Source organism: Pelecanus crispus, chromosome 13 (assembly GCF_030463565.1).
Source record: "Pelecanus crispus isolate bPelCri1 chromosome 13, bPelCri1.pri, whole genome shotgun sequence".
In the NCBI taxonomy this organism is placed as follows: Eukaryota; Metazoa; Chordata; class Aves; order Pelecaniformes; family Pelecanidae; genus Pelecanus; species Pelecanus crispus.
This window is the reverse complement of record NC_134655.1, coordinates 4,049,446-4,066,202: the sequence shown is the minus strand read 5'-3', so window position 1 is coordinate 4,066,202 and position 16,757 is coordinate 4,049,446. Positions and strand designations below refer to the sequence as shown.

Here is a 16,757-nt window from a genome sequence, read left to right as displayed (position 1 = left end):
ACCAGAATTTGACATTTTTTTTGCCAGAGTTCCTAGTTGTGCCCTCAGCAGAAGGTGATCTTTGAGGATTGGAATGAATTCAACATTTAGAAGACTTATTTGGCACTGGGGCAGTTAACGAACTGAAAATAAGTGAAAGGAGAAGTAGGAAGCATTACAGGGAAAGGCTTTGACAAAAAAAAAAAAAAAAAATCAAGAAAAGCAGCAGGAAATGGTGCTTACTGATACCAGAACTCTAAGCTCCTCTTCCTTCATTGCCACTCCCTTGGCTAACATACTGGAAACCCTCCTCTACCAAAAGCATGAGTTACTGCAATGACCCTGCCACACAGCACCAAAGAAGGCAGAGGATACACATCTGTGAAATACACCTGTCATTCTCTGGGTCTAATCTTTCTCATTTATCTGACTCTTATTATAACCACTCATTCCTCCTCTCCCATTGCTTTCCTGGCTCCATCTCTATTTACATGCAGATTCTCACCAAAGCATAGCTGGCTCTTCCTGTGATGTCTCCCTGCTCGTCACTAGCTTGCCCCTTGCTGTGTCTTTATAGCTTGCAATCAAGGCACTAAAAGGAGCACCTCTAAGTATCATTGAACATGGGAAAGCCACAGAGGTACATTTTGCAGCAGTATTGTGTTTGTTACCAAGAAATCCTTGGTAGACAGTGTTCTGCTGAATGGAAACGCAGGTGGCCTCACAGTCCCAGAGAGAACCTCCCAAGCAACACTTCAGAAAACAGGTAATCTGTCCCATAATTGACATGGAACCCACTGTTTTCAACCCCATGATTGCTCATGACATTCTTGTGTGAATCATTGCTTTTCCTGACTGGTTGAGAGGATGGAATAGCAGACAGGGGTAAGAAATTCTGCTCTCTCACAGTATAAGAATAACCCTAAATTTCAACATTGTGGGATCTTAATGCCTGGATCTTATATCCAGGCATTAGAAATGAAGAATAACTAACTCCCTCTCACCTCAAAATGGCAGGAGACTCCAAATTTACTGCAGTCTTTCCAGTTTGTTATCTGCAGCAGAATAAGGAGCTGTGCTCTTTATCTCATGGATTATCACTGCCCTTTGATAATTACAGATGATGATCCCAAAGTACCAAGATTGCAATCCAAGACTGGCTACACACCACGGGCATGTCAAAACCTCTCAGTCTTCCCTTTGATGGGACTGTGACAAATCAGTGCCAGCTGAACTTATTTTCAGAGAAAAGAACCACCTCAGTGCTGAGCTGAAAGCCAGTTTTCCTGGGGTGGTTTAGCAGATGGCAGCCTGAAGTCAGCTCATGCTATGTAATGCATGGAGCTGCTGCCGTTTTCTGGTATTTTTGGCATGAGACTTTTCTCATTAAATAACAATTGGTAGAAATTTTAAATGCCTCTTGGGAAACAAGTGAATGATCATTATATGACACTGTTCTTCTGTCAGTATTTCTTACATGTGTCTTCACTTAGAGAAATTTAAAAGCTTATTAACAGACCTTAATAAAATTCTGAATAACAAAATGGTGCCTATGAGGAAATCTGACCATGTACAAGATACTCATCTGCATCATAGACAGATTCATTCAGTCTGCCTGGATGCTCTGATATAGAATGGCAACAGGAACTTCAAGCTAGTACTTCAGCTGAGGTTAATCAACCCAGTTGCCTGTTGCAGAGTTTGACATCAGTTGACTACCTGGCCTTCACGGTGGTAGCACACATTCTAAACCCAGCTTGGGTAGACTCAAGTTTCATATCCCATTTCCATGCATCTCTGGCAGTAATAATTTCTAGTTTGTTTTTCAAAATGTTATTATGCTAGTGTAATAAACAAGGAACAAATTGAGCCTTCAGGGTTAAAATTCTCCGAATTTTTCTATCACTAGAGGAAGCCAAAACTTGCATTGGTTTTGAAAGAAATTAAGCACTACAATATATTACAAATATCTTCTCCTATTTGGTCTGCTTTGCTAAAAATAACCACATTAAACTGTCATTTTTTAATTGAAGTGTGTCTCACATCTCGCACAGTCCTCAGAGAAAAAACAGAGAGCAGCATGTGTCAACTGCCAAAACTTATGGATGAGATTAGCATTTGCTGACCACTGGGGTCCAAAGCAAACATGGAACAGCAGAACTCAGAAACAGCACCTCCCTGTTTCCACCATAGTCACTAAATTCTTCAGGATCCTGTTTGATAAACCCTTTCTTATGCAACTGCCAAGGAGCCCTGGACTTCTGAGACTAAAGAACTGTGCAAGAAAATGACATTAGCTCTCTTTCTCTTGTTATTAATTACAGCCATGATAACAGCTTCTATGATAACTGTCACTCAGATGAGATGCACAATAATACTCAGGTGCAAACTATAGCTAATTTCAGCTGTTTGCTCTCTTCTGGGCTTTTCGCTTTTCACCACTTATGCATTATAGCAAATTCTAAGGAAAACTTTTGAGGTGGAATTAGCTATCTAAGCCACAATTCCCCCCAAACACTTCTAGATGTGCTATTTAAATATATTATTCTGCAGTCCTTGTGAGGATCTTTACACATTTTTCATTGCCCCAAGCATGTAAAAAAAAAAAAAAAAACATTAAAAAAAGAAATCACTTGTCCAATAACAGTCCCAGCAGTGATAATTTTAGGACAGTTGAGGACCAAGCCAACTACCATCAGAGGAATTACAAGGAAGAGAGACTGACATGATATGTGGCCCAGGCATTTCAGGAGACCTGATGCCTTCTCTCCCTTGCAACCTAAGCACTTAAACACTTGGGTTCTGAGTTCCACTAGAAGTACCTCCTTTGCAAACATAGTGGTTTAACCCTAATCCCTTTTCTCAGGATCAGTCTGCATCATCTGTGCTGTAAAAAAGAGAAATATCTTCACATTTCCAAGAAAAAGTTTAAAGGAGGTTACCGGTTCTTATTATACAACATTAATGTATAATAGCCACACTATTTCTGATACACCACCACTAACAAAAGCAGTTGTTGTATTATTTATGCCCACAGGGAGCATTCCACCATCCAAGACACAGAGCGCTCCCCCGTTCTCCCCTTATGCATGTGCATAATAAAATAAACACCATCTGCAGAACTATAATTAGGCTGTACAGAGCCTGAAAGTGAGGCAAGAGGTTGCGGGGGCTCATGGTTCTGCTGAAAACCCTGACGCTCTTATTTTCATACCAAACTTTCATTTGCATGACAGAAGTCTATCTGTGTCACCTCCTATCCTTGCTGCACTGCATAGGCTTGAAATATCTGACATGTAGTGTTACACAGCCACTGATGCTGTGAGAAATAACGTGGCTCACAAACCCCTTCTTCTGATTTTAATTGGTTCATCTTTTTGTAACGGAGCAAGTAAATGAACTAGTTAACAAGCAGACTAGGAGAACACTGAGCAGTCTGGAGATGAGAAACTCAGCATGGGATCACAGGAAATAACAGTGGGAGAGACCTTGACAGATAGTCAGTCCCAACACTTGCCTAGTGTCCAAACTGGCTATCCCTAACCTACTTGTGACTGAAGCTTCTCTAACCTGCATTTAACACAGCCCATGAAGGAAAGTCCACATGCTTCCTCCACTGGTCAGCAAAGAAGTGCCAAGACTTCTGTGAATGGAGAGAACAGTTACCTTTCCTTTCTAGAGCAAACCCTCATCTACAATAATCTACAAACCTCTAACAAGTCTCTCTTCTCTAATCTTAATAACTGGTTCTTCATGTTTTGTATCACTGGTGAAGTGTGGTGCCCAAATCCAGACACTATGCTCCAAATGAGGCTTTAGAAGTGCTGAGCAGAGCTTGATGCTCTTGCTTACTGAAGCTGGGGTGCCATTTTTCTGTCTTTTTCACTTGAACTTCACCTTTTTAACTTGTGTTCAGACTGTGATCCACCCTCTGATCCTATTCTATGGACTTGCTGCCTAGTCATTCTTTTTCCCCAACTGAGACATATAGTCACTTAATACCAAAGCACTGTACTTCATTGCATTGATGAAGTGATGCTGAATTCCATCCTATTTATTCTACACTATTTTCCCAAGACATCAAGATAAGTTTGAATTCTCAACCTTGTCAACTGGCTTGCAATCCTATCCCAGTCTGTGTCCTACAGCATTCCCGTACATGCCTTTCTAGCCCCTCATCCAAGTAGTAACGAAAATACTGAAGAGTACCAGACTAAGGGAGATTTTTGTAGGACTCCATCAATACAACACCAGCTTGAGAGTGCTCCAAGTCATTTATCTCATCAGTTATGCATCCCCATTACAGAAGTTTGAATTAATCCAAATTTTCATACTTTGGAGAGACATATCAGATATTGCCAAAGTCTTATGAAAGTCAAACTATATCAGACCTACCGCTCCTCTCTTAGTCACAAGAGCTGTCCCACTGTATGCTGGAAGTAAATCAAGCTGGTACATATTGGTGTATCTGACACAATACATTTTTATAATACAATCTATACCATCAGACTAACAGTCATCTGCTTAGGTCTGACAAATTGCAGTCAGGAATTTCACTGAGATACAAAAATGTTTGGACTGTAGTACAAATGTGAAAGATGGCAACTTAACTTTTCTTTGCTACAACATATCTTCCTTAGGAAATTTCAAAACAGTGTGAACTATGGGAGACAACAGACACCCATTTCACTTGAGCTGTGAAATGATTTGTATGTTGCTATGTCATGATTCCCTAAAAAAAAAAAAAAAAGAAGAAAGGATGGGTTTTATCTGAGACCAGAAGCACCACAGAAAAGTACAGGAGATAACTGATTAACTATATGCATTAACTTCAGGTTGCTGTGACTACTTTGAATCTTAGAGTAATTTAGCTGAAGGAAAAAGTCCCCCTTAGCTCTGAAGATGCATCTCTTGGCATAGGAATTGCCAATATCCATGAACTAAAAAATATGCAATATTGGTTATAAATAGGGAGAAAGACATTCAACAGGTTAATTAATTAGCTATGTGTCTTCACAGACATTAACTGAAGTTGCACTGAAAAAAATTATGAGAGATTTCTGATACCTGAGAAAAGGGAAAAATTATTTTTTAATGGATTAAGGTCTGTCAGCTGGCTCAGACAGAAAACAAGAGATTCAGGGAAATGGAAGAAGAAAAAAAGCAATAATGATGTTTGCAACTAAGATTTTCAAAGGATTCAGTAGCATTTAGAGCTTACTTTCTTCAGCACCCTTTAAAGAACACAGCCGTAACATAAAAAATAATCTGCCTTTGCTTGCACACAAGACCTACAGAGACAGGCACTTTTCCTTGATTCTATCAGACTGATCTACTTAAGCCCAGTACACCATTCCCTTAAATTTTTTTAAAGCAGTTTGAATTATGTCAGAGCTGAGAATTCTTTCCATTTTCTTCTCTTCTCCCATCCTCGTATCAGACTGAATCAGCTCCTGTAGAGAGTGAGGTCAGTGTAGGGAAGCAAGGGGAAAGGCAGTTCTTTCTGAATATGGATGCAAAAATTCAGCTTTGGCTACAGCTAACTATGAACCAACCTCACCTAAAGGAAGGCAGCAAAGACAGCACTTATTTTGAGGCTGTGTAGCTGAAGAGGTAGAGGAGATTGTCTGTCCTATAATAAATCCCAGCTGCGCTGGCATGTTTATAGAAACCCTCTCCAGATCCGGCTCTTTGCCAACGCAATTGCAGTTAGCCCTAAAAAGAAAAATAACTGAGTCCAGCTGTGCTAGATACTTCAATGTATGCAAAAAGCCTTTTGCAACTTTGTTATGCCTGAAAAAACTCTGCCTATGGAGTGAAAAAAGAGAAGTCCTAAGTTACAATCATGCCCTGTGGCATAGCTCTAACCCCTCAGAGGACAGGTCTCAGAGAAACCTCCATCAAAAGAAAACCGGGGTCAGATATGACCCTGAGTGAAACAGCCCTTGCTGAGATCAGGAAGTGACTTTATCATCAGTGCTGTTACACCATGGAAATCAACAAAAGGAAGATTTAGCCCTCAGGTTTCTGTCTGAGCTCAGGATGTGTAATTCCTCTGTAAACTTCATGCCCATTGACCAGCAACATCAGTTCCTGAGAGCAAGATAATGCCCAATACTGCTTAAAATGGAAACCAAACCGTACATACGCAAGGGGAAGAGTATGCCAGTTTGCTCCAGCCTTGTGTAAAACAAAACTCAGTTATTTGGGGACTGAGAAATCCTTCTTTCCCCTCCTCCCTCTCCAATAAATCCTGTTACAAAACCAAACGCATCGCAGACATTTTTATAGTGTTCTTTTTTTCCATTTTCAGTTTGGGGCTAGTGGTGACTCAGTGAAGGCCATGGGTTTCGGCCTTGCCCTGCCTATGGGACATGTGTATTTGGGGAGGATCTGAATCAATGTCTTGGAAGAAAAAAAGACCAAACATTGGGCAACATGGTGTGTATCTTGGCTGCCTCTAGATTTCACCTGACCCTTGGAGTGCTAGAGCTGCTCTCATCTGGAATGCTGAGAGTTGCTGGAAAGGGTACAGATGATGTGCCATAGGGCTGACCTTTTCCTGAACCTCAGTAACAAAGTGTTTACTGAAGCTCTTAGAGTCCTCTACCACTTTATCCCAGAAATTACTCAAGACTACAAGAAAGACTTTCTGTTCTCTCAGGACCCTCTTAGAAGTATATCATACCACCTCTTGCAGTACTATCTTAGTTTGTAATGCTTTAGATCAATGCCCTACAGAACTGCAGCACATTGTTTTTAGAGAAAAGCTGCCTTGAGGATAAATTTTTTTTCTCACTGAACTTGCCAGACAAAAGCCTTCGTCTCCTGCCTTCTTCCCCTAGTAGCTATTCCCTTCTCTAAATTCAGTACTACAATTTGTGTTACTTTTCCTCATGAGCAGCAATCAGAGATGCCAATTCTTAGGACCAGATTCACCTCAGGAAAAGAGTCATGTGCTCTCAGTTAGGCGTCTGAACTCCCCTGTAACCAGAATACAAGTTCTTTCAAAGGGCAGTTTACAGTCACTACCTTGCCACCTCTCTCATACTGTGCTAACACTGGAGACAGGCCTATCTCTCTATTGATCATAAAAATCAAGGTAATAGTTCAGAATGGGCCCATGCCTTTTAAACAGTTGCTACACAAGATGTTATCCTTCGTGTCTTTGATGAGGATCTCATCAAATAAACCCAGTAATACACATCACAAAAGCAGGCTCAGCTAGTTATAGGAAATGCATCCAAAGCAGCACAGGTTGAAACCTGGAACATAACTATTTTAGAAGTTATTTTATCTGAAATTTTAAAAAAAGCATTAACTGGTAATCTGAAGTTAAAATCTCCCAAAGATTATTACTGGTTTGGTGAACACAGACACTGAGCAGCCTGAGACCACTTTTGGTTGGTTATTGTACCGCCTTTTCTGGAATATCTTGTTTCGTCCATGTCTCACTCATTAGCAATTCCAACCTCTATGGAACTTCATTCTCTGCTATTCCAAAGCTACTACAAGTTTGACATAATTTGGGGAGAACAATTTAATCAAAGCATCATTTTAATTGGCTAAAAATGTATATATTTCAGCTTCTTGAAAAAAGTAATTGTTTTCCATCAGAAAAGACATCATTTTTGGGCCACTAACCCAAAGTTTTCTTGTAAAATGCTTTTACAAGAATTTACTGTGATTTTGAGATGGTGATGCTCCATGAAAAACAGGTAGATATAGTAGATATATTACCTGAGGCTGTACGATATTCAACACTTACTACTGTAAGCGTAGACATCAAAAGAACTTTTGCTGGATGAGCTGCCCACCAGCAGGAATAAGGACATTACAAATCGATTCCTTAGTATTTAATAAAATCCATCATAAGTGAGTTCAAAATTGTTATTAGAGATTAGAATGTGTACGACAGCAAGGGGATACACAGCATATGGGGACGGGCCCCAGACAAGTCAGACTCATCGCACGTGAGCTGTGCAGTTAGTCTGCATGTGTGCTGTAACCATTTATTTGCAAGTGCTACTTAGCAGGTTGTAACTGCTCCAAATGGGCTGCCCGCAGTCCAGGGTCCAGCAGAAAGGAAAGAAATTGAAGGCATTTTCAAAAAAAAAAACAAAAAAACCCGGAATGTACAGTTCTTCTGAGAAACAGGTGGTGGAAGCCAGCCTAACTCTATTTTCTGCAAAGACCAACCTACCAAAGCAGTGGAAATGTCTCTGCATTAAATACAAGTAACAGAGGGATGGCCAAGTTCAAAGAGAGTCAGTTTAGAGCGACTCCCCGACATCACTTCCAGGCACACACTAACGTGGCTGAGGTCAGACATGGGCTATAAGTCCACTCACAGTTCATCAGACTAAAAGGTCACCCACCATTTAGCTATGTTTTTTTACTGCTTCCTCAGAACATGTTTTTCAATCAAGTTCTTGAACTAGTTTCCTAAGATGGGAAATAAAAACAATGAGAAAAGGAGAATGGAAAACATCACACACAATTTTTCACAACACTGAAATATTCAGCACTGGACCAGTACGGAATAAACAATTCCCAGGTCTGTATGCCTGACTGTTCATCTCTGGCTGGGGAGGCAGCTATTTTCTTTGTCTGATAACAAGCATCATTTTGGCTCAGTGGCCATGACCTTTCTAGGCTTGTCCAGTCAGACCTTATGCTGTGTCTCCAGGGGCTGGTAACTGATGTAGACTGAATTCTTCATCACTGCCTTTTATGAGGAAGGGAGTATGCTGTTTACAAAAGAGAATTAGGTAGATTTCAGCAAAGTCACCCCCTTTTTTTTTTTGTTATTACATTGTGAACATTTTTTGTTACTACATCAGGCACTGTATGTCAAAAACAATCGGATCATCTAAGAAACATTGTTGGGAGTGAAAATTCAGATTAAGATGGAGGTGATTTGTTTTACTTGAAAGGAGATATTTCTTCTGTATCCAATGTCAATACACAGACTTTAAAGGTTAAAAAGCATGTCTAAACCCAAACATTAAAGAGCATAAACCTCTTTAGCAACAAGTTCCTCCTTTCCCCATCCCTTTCCAGCTTTCCAGCAGGGTTTGGTTTCAGCCTACATTCCATTATCTACTAATTGTGGCATTTATCTCAGACACTTTCTTGAAGATAAAAATCATTTATGCTCTTCTCCCAGTCTCCTCATCTTTTTCAGACAGCACCTTGAGGTGTTCTCCCCGACTCACTTGCTTAAAGCAAAAACATTTTAATGCCTGGGATAACAGTGCACGGAGTAGCTGTTGTAACCTCCCAGATACGCTTTTGGAGTTGTGATATATGCCACGCCATTCTGGACTAGATGTTTCCTTCATAACATAAAAAGAGGAAATGTAAACTTGTACATAAAATCCTGATGGTAAGACATAAGCTTCTTAAACTATGGACTTGGAATATATAAAACTTTGGATTTTGAATTTTTTTGTTTTAAATAGAAATTTTGTACTAGCCAGCACAACCCAACTTTTCTGAGCCTGACATTAAGTCAGAGTCAACGGAGTCTCTCAGTTCCAGCAGGACATGGATCAGACTCTTAAATGCTAGTCTGGACATCCTTTCTGGCAAAGATCAGCCTACGATCATGTAAAACAGAGAGTATTTGTCTTTTAGTAACGCAGAGATATGCCCAATACCTTGCAGAGAACCATACTGCTTTCACGCCATCAGAACTTTATCAGATCACTCATCTACAAGCTCCAGAAAAAAGCCTTCCCATCAGGCTATTCCTTGAGCCTTCTGGTGTAGCCCACTCCTTCCATTCATTGCCCAGACTGGGTGTGAGCTGCAGCCAGGAGCGAGACACCAGCATCTAGTGCTGTCCAGGTGCTAGCAACTGTCAGGGCAGCGAAGTGTTATGAAGTTAGGATAAACACGAGCACCCATCAGAGTGGTCAGAAAGGTCGCCAACGTTGCCAGCTGCAGCCAAAGGGAGTTAATACCTCATTACCCAGGATACGGAGAAGGCTGAGGTACTCAACGACTTTTTTGCCTCAGTCTTCATCAGCAAGCACTCAAGCCACACTGCCCAAGTCGCAGAAGGCAAAGGCCTTCTTCGTCCTTTCATTAGGAAAATGAAGAACCACCCACTGTAGGAGAAGATCAGGTTCAAGACGATCTAAGGAACCTGAAGGTGCACAAGTCCATGGGACCTGATGAGATGCATCCTTGGGTCCTGAGGGAACTGGTGGATGAAGTTGCTAAGCCACTACCCATCATATTTGAGAATTTGTGCAGAAGTCATCCAGTGAAGTTCCCACTGACTGGAAAAGGGGAAGCATAACCCCCATTTTTAAAAAGGGAAAAAAGGAAGACCCAGGGAACTACAGGGCAGTCAGCCTCACCTCTGTGCCTGGCAAGATCATGGAGCAGATCCTCCTGGAAACTATGCTAAGGCACATGGAGGACTGGGAGGTGACTGGTGAGAGCCAACATGGCTTCACTAAGGGCAAATCACGTCTGACAAATTTGGTGGCCTTCTGCGATGGGGTTACAGCACTGGTGGATAAGGGGAGAGCAACTTATGTCATCTACCTGGACTTGTGCAAAGCATTTGACACTGTCCCACACGACATCCTTGTCTCTAAGTTGGAGAGGTATGGATTTGATGGATGGACCACTCAGTGGATAAGGAATTGGCTGAATGGTTGCACTCAAATATTTGCGATCAACAGCTCGATGTCCAAGGGGAGACCAGTGACAAGTAGTGTTCCTCAGGGATCGGTATTGGGACAGGCACTGTTTGATAGTCTGAACGACCAACCACCTTCCTATTTTAAGGAATCTCACTGCTTGCCTAAGAGTTCAAATTCTGAGGTATAAAAAATGTTGCATCAAAAATGACACAGCAGCACTCGTTTTACTTCTGAATACTGAAAGCACTTTTATGACTCCGCCAAATCAGCAGATCATCTCTCATAAATTCACAGAAGCTACCAGAAAGAATTTCATTTACACATCTTGAAAATAAACAGCAGCTTCTATTTCTAAAGCATCTTTTTAAAACCTTACCTTGGAAAGATGTTCATTTAGCAATAAAGTTATCAGCACATAAGTTTCTTCAGTTTTGAATGATGAAACTGAAAAACTCACAACAGTGATTTCCAAAGTAAGATACTTCAGCAAAGTCACAGTTGTCATACCTGCCAGGCAATCAAGCACATGCTTTTGCCTCCATGTAAGTTAGCTCTTATTTTGTCTAGGATAGATTGCTGTTAGAGGACTGAAATGAATAAAACATTTTTGGATAAACCCCTTTCCTTCTAATTATGTCAAAACTTCAGAAGTCTTTTGAAATTTAAGGAACCATATTAGGTGCTAGAGGGTAAACTTTTTAAGGGTAATTGTGTGACTAATATGCCATCTCTGCAGCTGATGATGCCAAATGACAGCCAGTATTGCCACTATATCCATGACTTCACTTTAATCCACACTTTAACGAGGCACCCTCCTTTCTGGTTCTGCCTCTTTCATTATGTTCTCACATTTGCTTTTCTTCCCCACATTCTGTTATCAACTCAACACATTTCAGAAGGAATCAATAGGAAAACTACTTCTGTATCTCACAGACCTGTTTAGGAAGCTTGCTTTCTGGTATATCCCTCTCTTGTGGGTGTTCTGATATCTAATAAAGGAGAAGCCTTCCCCCAGGGTATCCTGCTCCCATTCAACTACCTGTTTTCATGGCACGTGTAGTTTCACCAAGACATCTACCCATCTACCAAACTGGGTTGAAACTGGTCAATAGTGAAGCATTATTGGGCACACAGACTTGGAGACAATGTAACTATAATTGTGCTTCCTCCAGGGGGAAAAAAAGGCCAAAAGGAATGAAGAGCATGATGGCAAGTTGCTCACTGCTCAGTGTTCTCCATTGACACTAGTCAGTCTTGCAGATTAGCATCCCCTAATATGACCAAAATCACTTGGCCACTTAATGTCAAGGCTGGAGATACCTCTTCCTCCTGCCTCATTCAGTCTGGGAAGTACTTCTACTTACTTCGATGTCAAATGCAAGTGACTCCAACCTCACAATCACTGCCAACGTTTTCCCTATCATGATCCAGGATTTTCTTCTGTTTCAACCCAAAACAAAGACTAGAGCAAATTCAGTCAGACAGATATTATGACAAAAGCCTTTAGCCTGCCAGGGTATTGTCAGAATGTTTACTTGGTCATGATTTTATCCCAGTTGAAGTGCAGTCAGTTTCATCTCTGTCTTTAAATTGTTTAGAGGCCTGAAAGACCTCTTGCTTGGAAAGACATGAGAAACTTTTTTTCTTATTTATATCATGCTGTTTCTTTACATAGCACTTTCACAGCATTTATCGAGCTTATTTTTGGTTTTCCCAATGTGATATAGATATACTGATTTGAATTCACTATTTCATTTCAGACAAATTCCTTCATCAAACACTAACATCACATCTGCCTGATGCCAGCCTAAGACAAAGATGTTATTCAACTGTCAGAAAACAGAGAAAGCCAATACGGCAAACAGAAGACCCAGAATGATTTTATCACAAAATTCACTGCTAACAGCCTGCATCTTCATCAGGTCAAATAAAGTTAGTATGAAGATCAGAGTGTATATCAGAATGGATGGTAGTTCATTAAGGATCATAAGATTGCTTATTTTCAAGAAGAGCATCATATACATATATAAGAAAAAACAGGCTCTGTAGAACTGTCTAGTTAGAAAATCACCAAATTAGCAGGTACTGAACAAAGGTCAGTGATGGCCAACAGATGAGTCAGTGCCATCACTGAGAAATTACCCTCCTGATTTACCAGTTTAGAAATCCTGGCAATCCCAAAAAGCTCCCACTTATCTTTTGCAATGACTACTACCAGCCATAGGAATATTCACAGTGGCCAGCCTCACAATACTTTTCCAGAGAGCACAAGCTGTTTGACTTGCAGTTATGGATTTGAAGTTACATTCTGGGGAAAACAGAAGGGATCCAGACCTCCCATTCCTATTACAATGCATTCAAAGCATCATAAAATTTCCTTTAAAGATGGAGATTCGCTATGAACATTTAGGAATTGCTGTGAGAACTTCAAGCCCCCCATCATCTGAGAAGACAGAACCCTCCCAAGGTCTTCTATTGTGAGAAACAGTCTGCTTGTCTCCCAGGAAGAGAAGTTTGAGAGGTGCTGATAACTCGGACATGAACTTGACTAGACATCAAATTCCAGCTAGTCTGAGAGCACAGTGCTCCACCTCTAAGTGCTGGAGAACCACTCCAGTTCCACTGCTTCTCTCCTGCCAGGTTTAATTTCTTTATGATGCACCAGGAAAAACATCTCAGCCAGCTGGAACTCTAAACCCCATCAGGGACACTGAAATCATTCTGGCTCATTTGTGTCTCCAGTAACCTCTCTGCTAGTTCTCAACGCACAGACCACTTCCAAGAGAAAATCATGAGTCACCTTTTAACCCTACCCTCACGCTATCAATCACATTAATTATTTTATTCAATCAGAGTCTAACAGTCAAAGTAAAGTTAGTGCAAAACCTAAGGAAACATATCTTAACTCTCAAAAGGCAAGGAGAGGGCCTGTTTCTAATAATGCTGAGGTTTGCCAATGTTGCTTTTTTCTTGTCTTATAATTTAAGTATTTACAGTGCAGCCATTATGTTCACTAGAGGCATTTTTTATTTTTAATTTTTTGCAGATTTTGGAATGTCTGCAGAAGTAACTTAGCATGGTGTCCCTGTCTCTTCCAAGCACATCACCCCCCTTAGTGTCTGTAGTTTTCATTCTAATCAAATGTAGAGAGGCAGGCCAGATTCTCAGCTGTAAATCATCATCACTTTAGCTAAGCCAAGGGGGTGATGTTGCTTTATACAAGCAGAGGTGCAAGGTCTCTCAGTCCACCTCTATCCATAGACAGATATTGTTTCGGTTTTGTTCATGAGATATGCATCATGCTTTTAGGAACAGAAACAGCCTATTAAGAGCAAGGATGAAAAATGCCATGGTTGGATTACATTTGAAATGTTTGGATTAAATTTGAATTATTCCTCTTATAGTCCAGACATTAGCTGTTTTACCAATTAGATCATGTGCCCAAATGTGAAAGCAGCTTTTAGAGAACTATCACTTCTAAGAACTTTCATTTGTGGAGAGCAGAGTCAGTGAGTGAGAGACAAGGGAGGAGAGGCCAGAGAGTGGTACTGGATTCACATCTCCATTTAGGGAGGAAAATAGATGTCCAAGGCTTAAAATGCCCTTTATCTGAAGGGAGGAGAAAACTGAAAACAGTAAACATGCACAAAAACTACAGCAACATGAGCTCTGCGCAAAGTCTTTGCAAAAGGATCCAATTATCTATAGAGTTATCCTAGTGACCAAGGGAGAACAAAGCCCTGCATTCATGTTCTTCATCAGTCCCACAAGTATTTGTACCCGTGGTAAAGCTGAAGCTGCTATAAAACTGTAAACTTGCAGACCAATGCTCAGCCCACAGCTGGATCGTTATTAAATGAGATGTAATTTTTTGTTCACCATCACAGGACTGAAGGTTTGGTACAGTCTTACGAAAAAAACCTATTTTGATTATTTATTCACTATATCAGACTAGAAAATGCTGTCTCCAGGCAAAAATCAGACCTCAACGTGCTTTACACAACATAGACACTCTTTATCAGACAGGCCAGTCCTGGAAGGCCTTTTTAGTTAATGAGGCCAGTTCTGCAATTTTCCAGGGCCAGTTTTCCACCCAAAATGTTGCAGCCAATGAAATAAACATCTGCACAAAGCTGTATGTTTCATTATTTCTGGTGAAACGGATAGATATGGGAGTTAGGGAGGGAATGTTGAGGACTTTGTGAGCCTCTAAAGAGGCTAAAGGTATTGTGCATTTGTGGAGTGAAGGTAAGAAGTAGGGCCTGCCTTCCCAATTCAAAGAGCATGTATAGATGTACGTATATACATGTATTATATAAATATATGAGTGTGGATGACTGCACACACAAGACCAATTGGCCTCAACATGAGAAAACTGAGATGGAAGTACGAGGACTGTATGGACACTCATTATCCAACCCAACACGGGAGTCCCAGACCCCATACTAACTGCATGCTCATTAGACTCTGCACTGAAATCCCCCGTGGCCCAGCTCTGCTCTCCCTGGTCACAGAATGGGGGAGGTTGGAAGGGACCTCTGGAAGTCAGCTTGTCCGACCCCCCTCCTCAGGCAGGGTCACCTAGAGCAGGCTGCCCAGGACAACACCCAGATGCCTTTTGAATATCTGCAAGGACAGAGATTGCATTTCCTGATGCACAGGAGTAGGTCAAGGTGGCTTCTGACACCTGCAACACTGGCCAAAATCCAGATCCTGACTCCTACACTATGACATGTTTCAGTTAATTGAGCTCAAAACTCAAATATGCAAACGCAAAAATTCTACTTCATGCATAAAAACCAGAAGATAACATTTGCTCTTGACAAAGACAGTGTATTTTCTTGAGAAAGAACATTTTATTTCCTGCAAACTTGAAAAGATGCAAATTCAAAATGTTTTAGCCTTTATGATTCAGTTAGAAACAATGCCACATGCAGGCAAGACAGCAGTTCTAAAAGGTTCTTTCAGCTGTGAAGGATTTTTAAAAGCTTCTTTTTAGCCAGGAAAATATACATCTTTAATTTTTAAACAGAATTAATCTTGAAGAAAACATACATTTAAATCACAGGGAAACAGCATGAAATTCAAACAAATTATTTTGCAAATCTAAGATATAATGGCTTACAAAACCTCAAATTTCAGGCCTTTGCTCATCCCAAATACCCTTCTAAATACAGAAATAAAATGAGAAAAGTATAAAGCTATTAACTTACACAGCACTTTTTGGGTATGGATGCTTTCTACTCTTAGGGAAGAGTGTTGACAGAATAGTACCTTAATTTCCTTTGCAACTGTCATGTTTGGGCTATAATTTTTCCTCCAGAGAAGCCAGACATTTAATTTTTTAGGAAGACTAAATCAATGAACTAACAATTACTGTAAGATGACTTATGCTAGCTGAAGATTTGATCCTGGAGCTTTTTGTTTTATAGGCTCAAAATAAATTTTACCATGTCATTCTTACCATCATTACATTGCCTCAGGACAAATAGAAGCTGACTCTGAGAAACCAATTTTCATCTAATGATGATTGAACTCACTAAATAAAACCTGACATTTTAAACTTTAAAGAAACACTCAGAACCTTGGAATTGTACTGTTTATGTTACAGAAGTGACATTGAGGTCGTTTAGTATTTTTTCTTTAGACCGCAACAACATAAGAAAGCCTCCGTGCAATGTGAAGGAGGGAAATAGAAACTGGAAAAATTGCCAAGAGAGAAGATAACAAAATACTGGCATCTGGAGAGCTGTCTGCTTGGCAAGCATGCATGTCATTTACAAATGTTTGCTCATAATTATATCCCTGGAAGACTTGGGTGAGTAATACTGTTGAGAAAGATGCCACTTTCAAAACACTGCCTCTCCATCATATTTAAGTAAAATGCAACACTCACTGAAGGGTGAGTGTATCTAAGGATATTGCCACAAGGAAGGGGAACCCATGCCTCACACTGCCCTGGTACCTATGAGACAAGGAGCAGGAAGGATGCAGCTGCGTATGACGACATCCACTGAACTCCCAGCTCTTCGGCAAGCTTTCTGGAGGAGGGAGGGCAGGGATGCTGGCAAGGTGCCACCGTGTTTTTTGCTTCCCATCATGACATAGCCAACACAG

At 40.6% G+C, this 16,757-nt stretch overlaps 1 protein-coding gene across 2 annotated transcripts in view; it reads right to left on the bottom strand.

Moving 5' to 3' along the window:
* CAPN6 (calpain 6) overlaps positions 1–16,757 on the bottom strand; it is a 58,028-nt gene that overhangs the window by 24,989 nt on the left and 16,282 nt on the right. The gene's annotated exons all lie outside the window — the stretch shown is intronic.